General features: G+C 38.6%; 1 protein-coding gene across 1 annotated transcript in view; it reads left to right on the plus strand.

Moving 5' to 3' along the window:
• MED12L (mediator complex subunit 12L) overlaps nt 1–20,629 on the plus strand; it is a 507,362-nt gene that overhangs the window by 190,682 nt on the left and 296,051 nt on the right. The gene's annotated exons all lie outside the window — the stretch shown is intronic.

A 20,629-nucleotide genomic window follows, 5' to 3' on the forward strand; every position in this document is an offset into this window, starting at 1 on the left:
TTTTCTTAGCTATTGGAGGATTTCATAAAACACTGTATTACAAGTTAACATCAGTCAGTAAGGCTTTGCTTCTTTGCATGGGAGACGGTAAATTATGGCTTTTCAGGCAGAGTAAAATTTAAGCAGATTTCTTTAGTAGACCACTTGGTGCACCTGATCAGAAAATTACTTGGATGCATGTTAATTGGAGATGAGCGAATTAACTGAAATTTGTTTTCGGTCCAATTCTATTAAACTGGCTGTCAGATTCGATTCGGTCCGAATAAATTAGTTGCAAAACGAAAGTGCCCTGATTTGCCCTGAAAAGTCGTGTATGACACTCTGAGGTCTTCTAGGACCGTATCCAACCCCTTTCAAGAACTGTAACGCCAAGACAGCATTAGCAATGTCAAAGTGACAGCAACATATATGGCTTTTGTAAACGTATGTTAAAAAGCCTGTTTAACACACTTCACTGTTGGGTTTTTTATGCTTTTAAAGTGAAAAAATTTCACTTGGACACAGTCTGTGCCGCAATACAATACGGGACCAGGATTTAAATTTAAATAAAAATTGAAATCTTTTAAATTAAACGCTATTTATTGGAAAAAAATTGACAGACTAAAGTATGATGGCGCTGCTATCACTAACCAACAATGTGAGGAGTATTTTCCCACAGCTGAATCAATGATATACTTTACTAAAAAACACAATTGACTGTTGTTATCATAGGCTAAAATATAACCTTTAATACTTCATTTAAGATAAGTGACTAAAGCCAAAACAACATTTATTAATGCACATTGTTTAATGTCTGCACCAAAGAATGTGGGTTATATTCAGGGACCAATGTTGGGACCTTACTAGACGCCAAGGTTTCCAATAAATCCTGTTGTATTTGTATTATTTTGGTTCAAAAACTCTAATATATTGCGTATATTTTTGTAACACTATTACACTGTCTACCCCCAAGGTTGAAAGCTATGATGACTCGTAGATAAGAGGCTACAGTGTAATAATAAAGGGCTATCTCACTCTTCATTGATCTCACTGTCTAACCCTAACAAAGCCCTATGCGTTTCTTCACCATTTATTGTGTACTGCAGTGAATCATCAGGGGCATCGCAGCAAATTGATACTAAGTATTATCTTTGACAATAAACAAGTACTTTCAAACAATGCAGAAGCACCCAATCGTGCTAAGCGTGGACATGATTGCTAGCGTGCTGGCTACCGCTGTATAAATGCTTGACGCAAAACAATATGCCAGTTTTTGGTAGAACTATTAGATATATACAAAAAATTTGTGACGTCACGTCCATGACGTCTGTATAAGCAGGCAGTGGCGCACTATCATCACCAGGATTATTATTGAACGGGATTTGTAAATGATGGGATGAAGTTTGGTGATTCACAATAACAAATTAATGTAAGAAGTGATTCTGTTCACATGGCTAATTTCCAGGTGTATTTCGTAGCGTAAAAAACTCTGAAATCCACCTGCAAAGAGCTTTCCATTGATTTCAATGGGAGATACACTGTGTAGTTCATATGAGGTGTATTTTTATGCTGCTGAATTAACCCCTTCCCACTACAGCCACTTTTGACCTTCCTGACAGCCTTATTTTTCAAATCTGACGTTTCAGTTTATGTGGTAATAACATTGGAATGCTTTTACCTATCCAAGCGATTCTGAGATTGTTTTCTCATGACACATTGGAATTTATGTCCTGGTAAAATATGGTCGATACATTCAGTATTTAATTGTGAAAAACACCAAAATTTAGCAAAAAATTGCAAAAATTAGCATTTTTATAAATGTATCTGCTTGTAAGACAGATAGTAATACCACACAAAATAGTTGCTAATTAACATCCCCCATATGTCTACTTTAGATTGGCATCGTTTTTTGAACATCCTTTTATTTTTCTAGGACGTTACAAGGCTTAGAACTTTAGCAGAAATATTTCACATTTTCAATAAAATTTCAAAAGGCTATTTTTACAGGGACCAGTTCAGTTGTGAAGTGACTTTGAGGGCCCCATACAATACAAACCCCAATAAATCTCCCCATTTTAAAAACTGCACTCCTTAAAGTATTTAGAAAGTTTCTTAACCCTTTAGGCGTATCACAAGAATTAGAGAAAAGTAGAGCTGAAATTTACAAATTTCATATATTTTTGCAGAAATTCATTTTTAATCACTTTTTTTTCAGTAACACAGAAGGTTTTACCAGGGAAACACAACTCAATATTTATTGCCCAGATTAGAAACTACACCCCACGAGGAATTCATCTAGGGGTGTAGTGAGCATTTTGACCTCACCGGTGTTTAATAGATTGTATTAGACTTTGGACGTGAAAATACATTTTTTTATTTTTTTTCCAATAAGATGTTGTGTTAACAAAAAAAAACAACAACCAAGGAATAAAGAAGAAAATGCCCCCCAAAATTTGTAAAGCAACTTCTCCAGATTACAGAAATGCCTCAAATGTGGTCATAAACTGCTGTTTGGGCACATGGCAGGGCTCAGAAGGGAAGGCACGCCATTTGGCTTTTGGAGCGCAGATTTTGCTGAATTCGTTTCTCGGCACCATGTCGCTTTGCAAAGCCCTTGAGTGACCGGTACAGTGGAAATTCCCCAAAAGTGACTCCATTTAGGAAACGACACCCCTTGACAAATTTATTTATGGGTGTAGTGAGAATTTTGACCCCACAGGTGTTTCATAGTTTTTACTAGAATTGGGCAGTGAAAATCCCCAAAAATTTTTTCCCAATAAAACATAGCTTAAGTTAAATTGTTTTCATTTTCTCAACATATAGAAGGAAAAAAAGCACCCAACATTTGTAAAGCAATTTCTCCTGAGTACGGCAATACCTCATATGTGGTCATAAGCTGCTGTTTCGGCACACGGCAGGGCTCAGAAGGGAAGGAGTGCCATTTAGCTTTTGTAATGCAGATTTTGCGGGATTGGTTTCTGGGCGCTATGTCGCATTTGCAAAGCCCCTGTAGGACCAAAACAGTGGAAACCCCCCAGAAGTGACCTCAATTTTTGAAACTACACCCCTCAAGGTATTCACCTAGGGGTGTAGTGAGCATGTTTTCCAGAAATTAGTGTGCACTCAATGTTGCAGAGTGAAAATTGCAATTTTTCCATAGATATGCCAATATGTGGTGCCCAGCTTGTGCCACCATGAAAAGACAGCACTCCAGTTATTATGCTGTGTTTCCCGGTTTTAGAAACACCCTACATGTGTCCCTAATCTTTTGCCTGGATATTCGACAGGGCTCAGGAGTGAAAGAGTACCAATGCGAAATTGAGGCCTAATTTGGCGACTTACAAAGTATTGATTCACAATTGCAGAGGCTCTGATCTGAAATAGTAAAAGAAACCCCTGAGAAGTGACCCCATTTTGGAAACTACACCTCTCAAGGCATTTATTAAGGGGTGTAGTGAGAATTTTCACCCCACAGGTGTTTTCTATAAATGATTGCACTGCGAATGGTGCAAAGTAAAATTTGCAATTTTTCCCTAGATATGCCGTTTTAGTGGCAAATATGTCGTGCCCAGCTTGTGCCACTGGAGATACACACCCCAACATTTTTTAAAAGGGCTCTCCCAGGTATGGCGATGCCATATATGTGGAAGTAAACTGCTGTTTGGGCACATTGTAGGGCTCAGAAGGGAGGCAGCTCCATTTGGCTTTTGCTTGGTAGTAGTTTTGTTTGGAGTTTTACTGGTAAATGAGTTTATAATTTGGGGGCATATGTAGACCGGGAAGAGTACATCAGGGCATAAACAGGTGGTATAATAATGGGGTAAAAAAAAATAAAAATATTCCATAGATGTGTGTTACGCTGTGAAGAAATCCTTTATGCACAGTGCAGTGTCGCACTGATAGATGGTGTCCTTTCTTATCCCCTTTTTGGTCCACACTTTGCAATTTGGGGGATTTTTTAGGGAACGTGTTGTCCTGGTATAATACGGGCACCCTCGCTTTTAGCAGATATGTTTAGTCCCAACCCTTTCCTGGCTCCCAAATTTTAGGGCCTTGATAAATCGCCTCCTGAAACAGAAGAAATGTTCCCCTCATGCTGGCACAACTTCATATTTTTTCTTTCCTGACTGTAGTATAAGGTAGCTAGTACCATGGGTATGCCTGTCCACACACATACCCATTGTACTAGTTACCCTACACTACAACGCTATTTCCCGGAGGACCTTTTTTCTATTGACTAGTGACAATAGAGTTTGACAAAGGCCGGATTGTGTCCGAAACTTTACTTATCTCTAAGTATTGCCTTATCCGAATAAATATTTTTTTTGCATATTCACCTAAGGAGTGCTTGAGTTTATCTTCTAATTATTGATGGGGTGGGAACCTTACCAATAGCACCCAGACAACCTGCAGTGTGCCACAGATTAGATCTTCACTAATCCACTATCTGCAGCAGCATTTCTTGGTTGGGCTGTTTATAGTGGCTATGACTTATATGACTGTCATCCACTCTGTCATCAGTGACTGACATCTATACCCCTCATGATGGGCTGTGCTAGAAGTAGGGCTGCCTGCAAGGCATTATGAGGAAGCCCGCCAGGTCATGTGATCCTTTTTCTCTGTCTTCATATCTTCTACTGATCTGTAAAATGGTGGACGCCATTTAAGACAATTCGTGCAGGAGAAATCCCATATGTTTCGGATTCCCTAAAATCTAAATCTTTTAGGAAATTCGTAACTAATTCGATTCATGCAGAATGTATTTGGTCATCTCTAATGTTAATCCTTTGCCCTTTTAACTGATGGTTCTGATTTTGTTGTGGGGAGCCTCTGTGTGATGCAATGGCACAAGTTAACAAACTTGATTATTATTTTTTTCAAAGCCTGAGATAAATATGTAGGATGACACATGATTAGCTTAAACTACTGCCATAGGGCACGCAACGGCTACTGGGTTCAGAGCCAGATTTCAGTGCTTGTTTACCCATATTTCACCCTAATTCCCATTGCGGCTTTACCGATGAGCCTTCGTTAATTGTATTTCTTGAGATTGCTAGTCCAATAGCAGGGGAAGATATTGGTCTACATAATTAATTGTATTGTATATAACACCTTATTCCAGCAGATAGAACTGCCTTAATTATATTTCCATTTCCTATACCAGGTACTACTGACAAACACGAGCTAAGCTCCCTGCTCATGTGCCCTGCGCTTGGTCTATAATAACATATTGAAGTATCAATCACTAGGCTGAATAGATTGTGATTTAAAAACTAACATGCATTCCTACAGCCTTCCTACATGTTTCACCACTCTGAGTGACGTCTTCAGAAGGGAATGACTGGTTAGAATGGTGCTGTCCTGTCAAACAGTGTCTCCTTTTAAAATCTAGCATCACCGCCCATCTTGCTACTGATAGGCTCTGGGAGATGCAGTGTAGTGCATCTTCAGGTATTTTTAGAGAAATATTATTATTATTCGTCAACCGGCTGGAGTTCCAGACAGGACTAGCTTAGCATCGCCTAGTTATCCGACGTCTCAGTAGGTAAGGAGAGGGAAGGGCCGGAAGGCCGGCCTTGTTATTTGTCAATTGGCTGGAGTTCCGGGTAGGACTAGCGTTGCGTCACCTTGTAACCAGATGCGTCGCTAAGTCAGGAGAGAAGAAAGGCTAAAAGTCTGCCTTCCCCTCGCATAGCAACAGAACGCGACGCTTAGAGCAAGGAAAGGATCTCCTTATCTTGCGACATATCATGTGTCACTTAGTAACCGGATGCGTTGCTAAGTTGAGGGGAGACATTGTTTTACCTATAGTTCTAAACGAGTTAGTATTATTGGGTAATTAAACTAATCATATATATTTTTTGTATTTTAGCTATATTGACTCACTTGTTTATCTTATGGCTTGACAAATCCAAAGTTTATTAGTTCTACATAAGGTCTATATAGATTGTTATTATAACTGACCTATCTAAACTACCACTGATTACTACACTTCATCACTTTGAGACTTTAAGGCTACATTCAGACGAGTGTGTCCGATTTACTCGCGTAAGAAACGCAGTGTTTTTCCTACATTTCATGTCCGTGTGCGTTGCATATTGGCATCAGTGTGCTTTGCGTGTGCCATGTGTTTTTCAAGTCCGTGCAAGCACTTCTTTTTTCTTTTAAATTAATTTCTCTGCTTTTCTATGTAACTGATGCTTGAAACACGGACAGCACACGGATGTCGTCCACGTTCTGTCCGTGGTTTTCACGCACCCATAGACTTCAATGGGCGACTAGGTGAGCAAAAACACACCAATATAGGACATGCAGTGAGTTTCACGCAACAAACACTCGCTGCGTGAAAACTCACGCATGTCTGCATAGCCCCATTAAAAATAATGGGTCCATGTGCGGTGAGTTATTTCAATGCACAGCACACAGACGAGTATTACGCTCGTCCGAATTAGCCCTAAGACTGTTATTTTTTGTGTATATATTAATTTTCTATTAGAAATACATACACTAGGTGACTGCCTAAACTTTCTACACTATACATAAGTTTGAATATTTCTGAAATGCACTATATTATCTACATGTATCCCTTCACATGGTCATTTGCTTTCTTATGTATATTTGTAATAAAATGTTATTTGTTCATTTGCTTGATTCTCTAATTCCTCACATTAATTGTACGTATTCCTCATCCCATTATTTATTTTTTCACTAATGATATTAAAGCGTTTTATCATAATACTGTTTCATTTTCACTATTGGTATATTAATAATGTATGGAGACACATAAATGTAAATTTAAAGCTGCTAGCTTAATATAGTTACAATTTCATATACTAATTTCTCTGGGGCGAATTGAATTGAAACTGTATATTGTCTTACTAATATATAAAATCATTTTTACAAATTCTTTAAATGCCAGATTTTACGCAAATAATAAATATTTACTATCCTCATAAAAATGGTGTGAATATGAACCCTTCATCGAGTTCCCTTGGGTAACGTGAATCCAGTCTATGGATCCATTTGGCCTCAGTTCTTAAAAGTAGATTATTAAGAGCTCCTCCTAGCGGTCCTAAATTCTTATGTTGGATTCCCCAAAACTAAATGTCCCTCAGATCATTATCATGAACAAACTTCATATGTTTTGCAACTGGTGTATCATTTTTGGTTTAAATGATACATGTTGTAACATTCTCTCCATCTAAATTGCTGTATAGTTTTTCCGACATGTATGAATAGGCAAATGCACTGTGCTGCGTAGATGACCCCCTCAGTTTTATAATTAATAAATTGTTCAATATCATAAGATTTTTGGTCCACTGGATTAACAAAGGTCTTCCTTTGAGACATAAGATTTTGTTTACAGGTTTTGCACCCTCCACATTTAAAAAAAAACATGTGGCCTTTTAGTTAATCTGATATATTCGCTAGAATCTTCTTTATGTAATTTTAGGTGACTATGTACAAGGGAGTCCTTCAGATTTTTTTCCTCCTCTGTAAGTTATCGGTTAACCTAGTAACACTTCTTTTAGAAGTTCCTTAAGACTTCCCAATACTTGGAAATTATCTTTTTGATGTTCTAGTTTTGTTTGTCAAAAGTCCCTAAACATCTAATCAGTTTGTCATTTTCTTTGTTTCGTCTTTCAAAGATTTTTCGATCAGGAGGGAATTCTGATTTCTTATTTTGGCCTTATGACATGCCCTTTTCATTGTCTTACAGGAATACCCCCTTGAACTAAACTTGGAATATAGATCCCTTCTTGCCTCCTCAAAATCTTGTGCTCTAGAGCAATTCCTTTGTGCCCTTAGGTTATGTCCAACGGGTATACCCTTTTACAAGCTATCTGTGTGATAACACCATGCTAGTAAATTATTTGTTTATGTTGGTATATGAAATATTTTTGTTTTGTATTTGATAATTATCATCGATCCATACTGTCAGATCTAGCTAGTTAATCACATTTAATTTACTGGTGAAGAAATGGCCAAGATCATTTTGGTTGAGAATCTCCAAAAAAATCACTAAATAACTGTGTTTCCCCCTCCCAGAGGATTAGTACATCGTCAATGTATCTTCCTAGAAAACGTATGTTATGGGTATAAAAAAATCAAACCTTCGTTGAAGACCTTTTTATCCTCCCACCAGCCCAGAAGCAAATTTTCATATGAGGGAGTACATTGGTCCAGCAATCTCAAGAAATACAATTAACAGAAGGCTCATGGAAAAAATATTTTTAAAAGCACCTTGATAATTGGTTTTGTGTTTGTGTATGCCAAACATAATTGTAAAAAAAACTTATACCATACAGTATACTTATGCTTTTCAATAACGTTTAAAAAAGTTATACTAACCAAAAGTGTTTCAAAAGGACACTCTTTTGCATGCATCTGGCCCATTATATCCTATGCATTTGTCATATACCGAATGTATACACTGAACGCAGTGTGAACATAGCCTTATTAAGAGTGAATTATTTATTTTTATTGGTGTTTTTCTTTAAGACTGTTAATGCACATTCAGTTTTGGTGCCGTTTTTGATGCAGTGTTTTAAGCCATTAGATCAGTCATATCAGTCTTTCCTTCATACTTTTCCTTCTTTTTGGATCCATTCTTCCCTTTGACAACACACTGCATCAAAAAGTGCCTCAAAAACTGTGTCAATAGTGCATGTGTGAATCCAGCCTAAACATGATTAGATTATGATCTAATAGTTCAGCAGAAACTTGTGTATCAGAAAGTTAATATATGTTTTTAAGGTATAAATGTCATGCAGCACTTAGAGCTTGAATATAACATCTGAAAAACTGGAAATAGTCTAAAAGCTGATGGATATAAAAGTGTTCAATTACTGTCTCATTAACGACATAAAGTGAAGCTCCATCTTTGTAGTAGCTAAACGAAATTATTTATAAGGAATTCACATAAAAATTAATTCTCTAATATGATGTTATTATCAAAAGGAGAGACATTAATGGCATATTGCTAAGATGTGCCACCAATTTCCAATCAACGAAGGTTCGATTACTGTGACCCCTGCCGGTTACCAGAATGAAATGGCAATGGTGTTAGGAAAGCATAGTGGCATTTTAGCTCCTGTTGACTCTACTTTGTATGTATGTGCGTGGCACAGCCCCTATAAAATAGCATAAATGAGAATGGCTAGCTGCACCAATCCTGATTGTTAAAATCTCCCAATCTTGTGGTACCAGAAGATTTAACATTCTCCCCTATACAAGATAAATGGCATGACTTTTGGCATACGTTTTGCCAGCCATTGACTTTAATTAACCTAGGTTATTTCTTTCCCTGACTAATAGAATAGACTTTAACCCTGCATAGCCACCATCTGTTTAAGGAATCTAAACCCAAGCATTTGCCAGAGGACGGTGACAAATCAATCCCCATAGCTCTGCTTCCTAAATCCCTATGGAAATAAATAGGAGGGTGACAGGTATGGTACCACAAGTTTTTTAAAATAACGTTTTATAATCATTTCTGTACCACAGTGTAGCTTCGAGTGTATGGGAAATATTCTCCTTACCTTCATGCAGTTCTTGTTTTTAGATTTCCTTTCATTAAACAGGTTTTCTCTATATTTTCTCTGTTGATACGTCTTCTTTACAAATCACTTAATTGTTGTAATTCCAGATTGAAGCATCAAAGATATGTTTATAGATTTTCTTGCCAGTAGACTCTAATTGTAGACTGGTGGCAAGGATTGCTGAGTCTCTTCATTGCAAAAATGGAGATATTCTGCCTTTTCACAGAGGGTGTGTTGCATGTGGTGCACTTTTGCACTTGTGGTTACCTCTCGTCATGCCCAGACACTCACATGTACTGCTTCACACAATTATTATAAGTCATTTATGTTGACGTTCTGCTTTCTGGACAAGATTTTTTCATACAATGAAATAATTTTCTTTCCTCCAATTCTAATAAACAGAAATTCATGAACTGTTTTTCATATTTCACAGGTAAGGGGAAGTTGTAAAATAATGTAGTTCACAAAAGAGTCAGTGAAGCAGAAGCAAGTTTATGTTATATCAAATAAAGCTTAGCCTTATAATGTTGAGTCGGGGATACTCGGCTTGGGTTTGTTAAGAAACACCGGTCTACTGTTTAGTCTTAAGAAAACCTAGTTCTAGTTATTTACAGTGTATGACGACTTGTTACTTGGAATAAGAAAAAAAAATGTAATGTTTTTTTATTAGAAAGTGGTTGGCTTTCGGTATTTTTGTTGTAAAGCACGGATGAATTCGTATTTATTAATTCTGAGTACATAGAAAGTTTGTTAGAATTGACTTACTTAATAAATTTGGTCATTTTTGTTCTATTGTATTGCAATAGGTTTTTATAAGGGACAATATTGGCTAATAAAGTAGAGATTTGATTTTATACTTGAAAGGATTTTAGGTCTAAGTTTAAACAGGAATGATGTATCCAGCTAAGAAGTGTCCAAATTATTACATCTATAAAAAAACTGAAAACAATAAAGCTACCCACATACGTTTTTTGGGGGTAATAGTGTAGAGTTTTTGAAAAAAACAAATAATTTAATTTTTAAATAGTAAAATAACAGTATTTAATAACTGAATAACCAAATGCATGTTGGGTGCAAAAAAAATGTATTCACTCACGTGTCACATCTGGCTGGTGTGGATGCAGTTGGGTTACAATGGCCTCAGAGTACAAAATTTCTAACTTACAATGTCCTTTTCTGGACCTTGGAAAAAGCGCAACCACATTCAACCTACAGTCAATCTACAGTGCTTGTAATTGGCCAGAAGATTCAGCCAAACAGCAGACATTGTAATTTTCTGGTTAATTTTTTACTGTTAATTTTTTCTTTTTATAGACTAATGTTTATGGAGACTCAGGATAAACTACTAGTTTTATATTAAGTTATCATCCCAGAACTAATTAATATTATAAAAGAGGACGCAGTTTTTGTAGGTTCACACAGATTTCCCCTTTATTTTTTTATTGACTTGAAACGCATGTGAAAAAGCCTGCAAAAAAAAAAAAATTCTGACGTTTTAAGTGGTGTTTTTTGATAATTTTTAGTGGTTTTTTTAAAGAATATACTTTAGTACATCCATTTTTTTTAGTAGTTTTTGAAGTTATATTGAAAAGTGTATTAAAGTTAATGGAGAAAAATGCCAGAAAAAAAGGCTATACGTTTAGCATACTATATTTTGAAAAAAACGCCTCTGACCACAAAAAGTCCTAAAAATGGCACAAACCAAAACATTTTCATACATTCACATATTCTTCCAGGGACATCTGACCGGAGACGCATAAACACGCCGAAACATTGTGTGTGAAACTAGTCTAAAATACAACTGATAAACTACTTGTATAAACCCTGGCATTACACCTTTCAAGCTCCATATATCAGCCATCTCACCTCTTACAAAGTAAATGAAAAAATATCACCAATCATGTTTATCATATAATTTTATAGCCAATAGGACAACTTACAGTACTACACAATGTTTCATAATGAAATTCTATAACCAATTTACAATGTGAAATATAGATTCACATGTTTGTCTAAGGCCTCATGCACATGACTGTAGTGTTTTTTTTATTGTCCACAAATACGGATCTGTAGTCATCCACAAGTCATCCGCATATCTGGCACGCTGTCCGCAAATACGGTCTGTAGTGCATCCGTGTTTACGGATTTGCAAAAAAAAATGGAGGCTACAAATGATGCTACCAACATGTCCCAACCACTTGAAAAGGTCACATGATCGCTGTCACATGACATGGCGCTATTTTCTTGCGGAATCCCCTGCTGCCGCCACAATTACAGAAGGATACGAATGCATATCCATAGCCAACCGCAATTTTGCATGCGCCCATAGACTTCTAAGGGGGAGTCCATGCCGGACAATTGCGGACAGGAATAGGACATGTTCTATATTATGTGGATCATTTCTACGGCCCGGACACACATCCGTAAATATACGGATAGGTGTTTGTGCACCATTGGAAATGAATGGGTCCACAGAGTATCTGTAATTATAGATCCGTACATACGGATAAAAATTATGGTCATGTGCATGGGGCCTAAGACTATCATTCACGATCAGCCTAGGTGAACCCAACACCTATGCAATAGTAAAATGCCACCCTTACAAATTTTATAATTTGACTACATTCATGACAATCTGAATCTGAAAGAGAGTGCTAATCCTGGAATTGGTTGAATCATTCAAAGTACAATGATTTACATATACTTTCCCTATTTCATATCTTTAGTAACTCACGACAACCATATCACTATCTAATAGTTAATTTATAAACTCTAAAATGGTATTCTTAAAAAGAGACATCATGTTTTGCCCATACATAGCAGTGTAAATCTACAAATTGGAAGCTTGTTAACAAAAACATTCTTGTAGCATTTCCAACTGCTGACCAAAGCACAAACAAATAGCACTTAGTAGATACAACAGGATAAGTGTTGGCCACATCTGTACTTAAGTCCATTTAAAATGATATACAGCTGGACAATAGCACATAGTTAATGTCTTCCTAATAGAAGTATTTAATTGCCTAATAGCCGGTGTCACGGGGCCCGTGGTTAATAGGACCTGGAGAGGACGGGGCCTGTAGAGGATGGTGTGAACCCACTGTGTCACCAAGGGATTTGACGTGGGGCTAACCCAGGGAGCGGATTCTAAGGGAACCCTAGGTATTCATCCTTTAACACTTATACAGGGTTCTGGACTTTACTGCTAGGGAAACCCAGGTCGCTACCCCCAACGCAGACTCCCTTGGCAACAGCCAATGTGAACAGGCGTAGTACCAAGACAGTAGAGAGAATGCAAGATCAGGTATAGCAAAAGTCAGGACAGGTGGCAGATGGGCACTCCCAATTGGTTGACCCAATGTCAGGGTTGGTGTCAGAGGTTTGTCATGGGTCACTAGCAAGAAGTCAGGGCTGGCAGCAGGCAAGGATAGTCAAAGCTACAGACAGAGGTCAATCACAGGAAATCCATATAAAGTATAAAGCAGGATATCACTAGACTAGCTAGGATGAACCTAAGTGCTCAGGAAATGTGTCCAGGAAATGAAGGTCCCTTTATACCCAGGGAAAGCTAGGTAGCAGATTTTGCACTGGCCCTTTAAGACTGCAAGAGCCAACGTGTCTGGGCAAAGAAAGTCCAAAAGGAGAGCGGCGGTGGGACGCCATGAGAAGGGAAGTTTACGGCAGTAGCAGCCGTTACAACCGGTAGTATTCAATAATGTACATAAAGATGCACACATTACTGCTTTATGATTCATAAGCCACTCAAACAGGGAATGGAGAATGTAGCTTTGCATACATTACCATATACAGATGTCCGATTATATGTCAGATTATCACACTAATATTAATGAATTAACGTCTCTTCCAGTTATTGATATACCTATAGAATGCACCAACTGGCACCTTATTTGTGTATGTGGATAAATGTTTGTTTGGTTTGGTGCCACCTAATGTAAGATTGTCAATGTGTTTCTATTTCTGTCATGACAGCAAATGCCAGTTGTAAACTAGACATATGACACATTTGTATTGTTGCCATCTTTCCCTACTGTATTTATTTATCACCAGCTTTATTACGTTCTTGACACCTTATTATGCATCCCTCTGGCTTAGTCTTTTATTTATACAGTATAAAGTAATCCATCAGTCTATCAAGAGCAGATGTATAACATTAGGAATAGCAGATCATAAGCCGTTGATGGACACTGCGTGATGATTGCTTCATTATAATGATTTTGATAATAAACAAAAAAGTAGTTCACCGCTTGATTCACCACGTTGGTGGTGGTCACAGATCCCAGACATCAAAATTAAAGATGGCCATAGACAAAAGTAATCTGAACCCTATAATTTTGGAAGGAACGGCTGCTTATCTAATGTGTATGGGGGTCTTCAGACTCTACCCTAACTGAAAGAGGGAAAGGGCATGTTGGATTCCAACATGACCAACCCTTTGTTACTTTGGGAGATAAGTTGTTGCTAGAGAGTTTGGCTGAAGTGTATGGCCAGCTTTAATCTTCTAGCTCACAGCCCCCCAAAATTGAATGTTCTGAAATGTCTTCAAGGAATTAAAAAAGGCATAATACACTTTGGCATTGAAAGTCCTGAAACTTTGGGATTCACTCTCCATGTCAGTGACTTACTTGCAACTCCTGAACAACCCTTTTAGAGGCAGACAAGAAAATTACCTACATCTAAGGCTGGGTTCACACACACTATTTACGGATGTAATTCGGGCGTTTTAGCCCCGAATTACGTCCGAAAATGCAGCTCAAAAGCGTCGGCAAACATCTGCCCATTCATTTGAATGGGTCTTACGATGTTCTGTTCCGACGGTCATTTTTTTTACGCGCCGCTGCCAAAAGGCGGCGCGTAAAAAAGACGCCCGTGTCAAGGAAGTGCCTGTCACTTCTTCAGACGTAAATGGAGCCGTTTTACATGGACTCCATGGAAAACCAGCTCCAATTACGTCCGTAATGGACGCAGCAAAAGACGCTTGCACATGCCATTACGGCTGAAATTACAGTGCTGTTTTCTCCTGAAAACAGCACCGTAATTTCAGCCGTAATGGACGCTGTCGTGTGAACATACCCTTATGCTTAGAATAAGGATAGTCAGTAACTGGCCAGTATGGATGGTCTCATACATAGGACTATGAGATTGCAGTGGAGAGAGCGAGTTAACTCTCTGTTGTTATTCTCTACTCTGCAATTTGTACTTTATTCTAGTTCATCATTAGCCTATTACTTCCGATGAGTCAATGTGAAATACAGCATGCAACAATTTAATCTTAATAATGAAACTAAAGTTTATACTGAGAGAGAAATTTATATTATTTCCACTAAAAGCCAGTGTTAGAATTTTATACTAGTAGAGTGGTCTGTAGATTAACGTCAGTAATTGATATATTGAGCAAGCCTTTTAAGCATATGTGTTCCTGTGGGTAATGTTTAATGTGTGCGTTTCTCGTAAATATTTGATGAAAATTTTTATCAACTTCAAAGGTACAGTAGTCCATGAAGCAAAAAACTCCTCCCCACCACGAATGTGGGTCCGGGGTCCCCCTATATAGTGATTGGTGGGGGTACCAGTGGTCAGTCCACCACCAATATAACATTTATCACCTATCCTGTGGATAGGTTAATCCCAGTAGACAGCATACTTTCTGCATAGTACAATTTTAAATATTGATTTGCTCTCAGATGCCACCTACCAGACCAAGACTCGTTTTATCAGATAAATTACTGCTCTACAAGATTATTTATACCAGTTTATACCAGTCTATCGTTTATCTACTGTACAAGCTAACAAATACTGAAAGTATTGCTCTACAGACACCAAACCAATCAAAAAACACTCCGCAATATCAAACAATTTGCTGGCTATAACAGTGTGTTACCTTGACACTCTCTATAGCTAGTAATGTTCTCAGAAATAAGGAGTCCTAACATGTAACATGGTTGTAAATCAGTCATGACTTTAGAGCTCCAAACATTTTCTGAAATTTTGGCCAAAGTGCAGAAGAGGTGGAGTTTGTCCAGTAAGTGGCTGTGTATAATCTCTGCTTAGATTGATGTAGATCACTTTGTAAAGAATTGTTTTGATGTTGACATTAATAAGTTTTTTCTTGTTCAAAAGCCGAATTACGCAATATGTGATTCCACATAGTTACACCATAAAATGAATGAGTTCTGGGTGAGAATACTTTATGGGTGTATATATATATATATATAGCAATTCAAAGAAAGGCAGCACACCGTAGTTCAGAGTGATAAAGAGCAATAAGAGGCAAAAAGGGGCAATAAAGTACAGTACATGTAAATTTTTATTTCTTAATGTATCTAAGCCAAGTATCCATTACTTAAATAATTCCCCCACAAGGCTATTATTATATACTGGTGCACATTAAAAGCACAGCATGAGGACAGTGCAGGTGCCCCTAAAGGCTTGGCATGTATCCACTGGGGTACATGTACCATAAGTTGAGAACCTAGGATGTATATAATGTATGTGTGTGTGTGTGTGTGTGTGTGTGTGTGTGTGTGTGTGTGTGTGTGCTAGTAACAATACTCAGTAGGGACTTCTTTTTTATACATTGCTCTACTACTACCTTTCTCATTTATAGAAACATTTCAGATTTTTACAGGAAGTCCTTAGAAATATGAAAATCCCTTTGTTTATATTAACATACAATATTTCTTCTACATACTAGTAAGGAAACCATCACTCCATGCAGTAAACACATCTCCACATGCCATAATGGAATTAATAGCCTTTGTTTTGTAATGCAAGGTTTAGAGATTAATGGGACTTCAAATCAGAATTCTATTTAAGATCTGTTCATTTTCCAAAAATGTCCAATTTAGGTTTCTATTTCACTCCAAGAATTCTTGTGGAGACATCTGGCAATAGCATAGAGATGGTGTCATCTGCCTTCATGTTAAGAGGGATCTATGTACTGCACAACAGCTGAGTTGTGTTTGACCTTTCTGCCGGATTGTATTTAGTTTCAAAGGCAATTGTTTAATTAGGGTCATCGTGTTTAATTATACTGGGAGCCAAGTGTTGTTTGCTGGAAAAGGCTCTTTCTTAATAAATTTGGTAAATGATGATGATGTTTGCTGTTTGATAGGCATACAACAATATTTATAAAGGTCAAGAAACCGATATGGGCCATCTCAGTAATTGTTTAGTGTCATTTAAAGGGGTTTTTCACTTTCTGACAACTGATGACCTATCCACAAGATAAGTCATCGTTATATGATCGGTGCGTGTCCGACACCTGGACCCCGCACCGATCCGCCTCTCCGGCACTGGATATTTGTAACGATATGCAGTAGTAGGAGCCGGAAGCAGATGGCTCCAACCACTGCATAGCGACTATTCGGCAGAACTGCAGCTCTGCTCCTATACACTTGAATAGGAGCCGAGCTGCAGTACTGCAGTTTGACCGCTATTCTTTGACTGGAGCCATCTGCATCCGGCAATTTTGTCCGGTGTCCCCGTAGGAATCCGGAGAGGCAGATTGGTGCGGGTCCGGGTGTCGGACCCGCACCGATCATATACTGATGACCTATCGGGTGGATAGGTCATCAGTTGTGCTTCGTGCTATTTATTCTTACTACATATTTTCTCCATTGCAGCATCAAGTGGCTGTTTTCTCCATGATTCCATGACATTGAGTCAGCTGCATGTTAATTACCTCTCCCTACATAGATATCAGTGGGCGGGTGCACATAACAAGGCCCTCCCAGGCTGGGAAAATAATACTGCCAGTTAGAAACAATGTGTCATGGAGCCTGCCTGGCAGAAAATTGGAATTTATACATGTTAACATTGTCCAAACCTCATCATCACTGGTGTCCAACTAGTGTCCTGCAGTCATACGATGCTGTTTGAGTACGAAGTGGCTCATGACCACACTGTCTGTTGTTATTGCAGCACAGGCTTCAGCTGGGATAGTAGTGGATCTCTGTAATGGCACCATTTACAGTGAAGGAAATAAGTATTTGATCCCTTGCTGATTTTGTAAGTTTGCCCACTGTCAAAGACATGAACAGTCTAGAATTTTTAGGCTAGGTTAATTTTACAAGTGAGAGATAGATTATATTAAAAAAAAAACAGAAAATCACATAGTCAAAATTATATATATTTATTTGCATTGTGCACAGAGAAATAAGTATTTGATCCCTTTGGCAAACAAGACTTAATACTTTGTGGCAAAACCCTTGTTGGCAAGCACAGCAGTCAAACGTTTTTTTGTAGTTGATGATGAGGTTTGCACACATGTTAGATGGAATTTTTTCCCACTCCTCTTTGCAGATCATCTGTAAATCATTAAAGGGAATGTGTTGCCAGAAAAACATGTTTTTTTTAAAAAAATTAAACATTTAGTGTGTGGGTGATTAAACATTGTTCAAATTTTTTTTATTTTTTTCACGAGTCAGGAAATATTATAAATTAATTCTAATTTATAATACTACCCATTTTTGGTCACTAGATGGAGCTATTCCCAAAATTGCAGCTTTGCAAAATTGGGTAAAAAGCCCTCGCTCTAGTGAGCTCTCAGCATCCCCCCCTCCTTTATCCTGGCTAGTGCCAGGATAAACGAGAGGTTTGAACGGTGTAACCTCCTACACTGTGTGTCGCCATTTTTTGAGCTAACACACAGTGTAGTAGGTTTACATACAGTAGTAAACACACACAAACACGAACATACATTGAAATCTCTTACCTGCTCCTGCCGCCGCGGCTCCCTCCGGCCCGTCCGCTCCGTTTGCTGCCGCTGGTCCAAGTGCACAAATCCGGAAGCCGCGACCGGAAGTAGTAATATTACTGTCCGGCCGCGACTTCCGTTCCACAGGAAAATGGCGCCGGACGGCGCCAATTTCGAATTGGACTGTGCGGGAGCGGCGCATGCGCAGTTCCCACACAGACGCCGTACACTGAAGTCAATGGGACGGGAGCCGTTCGCAGTCCCTATGGGGCTGTGGCTGCCGTATTCCATGTCTGTATGTGTCGTTAATCGACACACACAGAAATGGAACAAAAAATGGCAGCCCCCATAGGGAAGAAAAAGTGTAAAAATAAGAAAAAGTAAAACACAAACACACAAATGAATATAAACGTTTTTAATAAAGCACTAACATCTTTAACATATAAAAAAATAATTTGTGATGACACTGTTCCTTTAAGATTTCGAGGCTGTCGCTTGGCAACTCGGATCTTCAGCTCCCTCCATAAGTTTTCGATGGGATTAAGGTCTGGAGACTGGCTAGGCCACTCCATGACCTTAATGTGCTTCTTTTTGAGCCACTCCTTTGTTGTCTTGGCTGTATGTTTCGGGTCATTGTCATGCTGGAAGACCCAGTCACGAGCCATTTTTAATGTCCTGGTGGAGGGAAGGAGGTTGTCACTCAGGATTTGACGGTACATGGCTCCATCCATTCTCCCATTGATGCGGTGAAGTAGTCCTGTGCCCTTAGCAGAGAAACACCCCCAAAACATAATGTTTCAACCTCCATGCTTGACAGTGGGGACAGTGTTCTTTGGGTCATAGGCAGCATTTCTCTTCCTCCAAACATGGCGAGTTGAGTTAATGCCAAAGAGCTCAATTTTAGTCTCATCTGACCACAGCACCTTCTCCCAATCACTCTCAGAATCATCCAGATGTTCATTTGCAAACTTCAGACGGGCCTGTACATGTGCCTTCTTGAGCAGGGGGACCTTGCGGGCACTGCAGGATTTTAATCCATTACGGCGTAATGTGTTACCAATGGTTTTCTTGGTGACTGTGGTCCCAGCTGCCTTGAGATCATTAACAAGTTCCCCCCGTGTAGTTTTCGGCTGAGCTCTCACCTTCCTCAGGATCAAGGATACCCCACGAGGTGAGATTTTGCATGGAGCCCCAGATCGATGTCGATTGACAGTCATTTTGTATGTCTTCCATTTTCTTACTATTGCACCAACAGTTGTCTCCTTCTCACCCAGCGTCTTTCTTATGGTTTTGTAGCCCATTCCAGCCTTGTGCAGGTCTATGATCTTGTCCCTGACATCCTTAGAAAGCTCTTTGGTCTTGCCCATGTTGTAGAGGTTAGAGTCAGACTGATTAATTGAGTCTGTGGACAGGAGTCTTTTATACAGGTGACCATGTAAGACAGCTGTCTTTAATGCAGGCACCAAGTTGATTTGGAGCGTGTAACTGGTCTGGAGGAGGCTGAACTCTTAATGGTTGGTAGGGGATCAAATACTTATTTCTCTGTGCACAATGCAAATAAATATATATCATTTTGACTATGTGATTTTCTGTTTTTTTTTAAAAATATAATCTATCTCTCACTGGTAAAATTAACCTAGCCTAAAAATTCTAGACTGTTCATGTCTTTGACAGCAAGGGGTCAAATACTTATTTCCTTCACTGTAGGTAAGTTAAACTTTGGGGGTTGTAGAGCTCCATGACTTCTTCCCCTTTCTTTTTAAAGACATTCTGCAGAACCTCATTTTTGATAAGGAGGGAGTTTTATGTCAATCATTATTTAAATGAAAAGGAGCTAATCCTAGTTTGCACGGAGGAAAAACCTCAAATTACGCACAACACAAGCTGCTGCAGAAGCTCTTTGAGAACAGCGGGCTTCATGTCAATTAATCAATAATTGACATAAAACCTCTTTTGAAAAAGTTGTTCTGCAGCAGCTGGTGTGCGGATTATAAAACACAGGGTACAGTACCGGCTTTACATATCAGGAGCTTATAGGCACAGCATTCTTGATGTCATTTTAATGTGGAGTAGCACATCTTTGATTTTCAGTAAAAAACTGTTCTTTAAAAACTTCCTAGAACCAAAAAAATAATAAAAATTGACATACCCCTTAGGCCCCATGCACACGACACTATTTTTCATCAGTAATTATGGACAGTACATATTGGCAGTAATTACGGACTCATTCATTTCTATTGGCCACGGAGACCTTTCAGTATTTTTACTGATGGGTGTCCGTGCTGACCTGTCCTATTCTTGTCAGTAATTACGGCAAGGACTCTCCCATAGAAGTCTATGGGAGCTTACGTAAATACGGACGGCTACTGATGTGCATCTGTAAACCGTCCGT

The sequence above is a fragment of the Rhinoderma darwinii genome, chromosome 4, assembly GCF_050947455.1.
Source record: "Rhinoderma darwinii isolate aRhiDar2 chromosome 4, aRhiDar2.hap1, whole genome shotgun sequence".
Lineage (NCBI taxonomy): Eukaryota > Metazoa > Chordata > Amphibia > Anura > Rhinodermatidae > Rhinoderma > Rhinoderma darwinii.